Here is a 1,032-nt window from a genome sequence, read left to right as displayed (position 1 = left end):
GGGTTTTTTTTTTTAGATTTATTTATTTATTTATTTATGCAAGCACTGGGCACAGTCAGAAGCGCGGGAGGGTGAGAGAATTCACCAGAGCCAGAGCGGGGAGCAGAGCAGGCAGAAGGACCGAAGTACACTGCTGAGGGGAGCAGCGGGCGGCAGGAAAGGTCTGCGCGCCATGTGGGACCCTCCTCTGGTGGCCGGGGAGCAGCCGGGGATCGAACTGGCGCTGCAGAGGCTGCGGGCAGCTTCGCAACCCAGCACTCAACCGCTGCGCCACCAGGGAGGCCCCAGAATGTGTTTATTGAATGAATTCATGAACTTGCTGGCTGGGAGGTTCCGATTTTATGTTTCACAAGAAGCCACTTTCTTATTGTAATAAGAAAATCCACTGGGCTTTAAAAACTCCACAATGGCCAATGAAGAGGCAGGTGCTGAAGGATATTGATTTTATTTCCTGTTGATGTCAAGCTTCCCAGACAAGCTTCCTTAAATCGCTACTGGTGACGGCTTCAGATGCTCTCATTAGCCACCATTTCAAACATCATACCAAACATGGGAAGAAGGACAACTGGAGACATCACAGTCCCAGCTAAACCAGCTCCTTCCTAGCTTCTGAGAAGCGACCGTCCATCTCACAGGCGGTGGAGAGGCTCTCAGAGCCACAGCAGCACCTCGTCGTCCAGCAAGCTGCCACTTACTCTGTGGGTGGAATAAAGGCCACGCCATCCACCTCTTCTCGGAATGAGAGAAACAGCAACCGGACTGAGCTCGCCCCATCGGCTCTCCGGGCTGGCGGGTGCCAGGCCCTATGCCAGGGACCCCGTGTGCATTACTTCTCCTCCTCTTCAAGTAATCCCGCAAGGTGGGCACCGTTATATTCCTATTTTATTTTATTTTATTTTATTTTTTAAATGAAAGCTGCATGGTCTCTTTTTTTTTTTTAAAGATTTATTTATTGATACAAGCACTGGGTACAGTCAGAAGCGCGGGAGGGTGAGAGAATTCACCAGAGCCAGAGCGGGGAGCAGAGCAGGC

Source organism: Talpa occidentalis, unplaced genomic scaffold (genome assembly GCF_014898055.3).
Source record: "Talpa occidentalis isolate TD23 unplaced genomic scaffold, MPIMG_talOcc4v2.1 talOcc4.10, whole genome shotgun sequence".
NCBI classification, from domain to species: domain Eukaryota; kingdom Metazoa; phylum Chordata; class Mammalia; order Eulipotyphla; family Talpidae; genus Talpa; species Talpa occidentalis.
Note: the sequence above shows the minus strand (reverse complement) of the source record.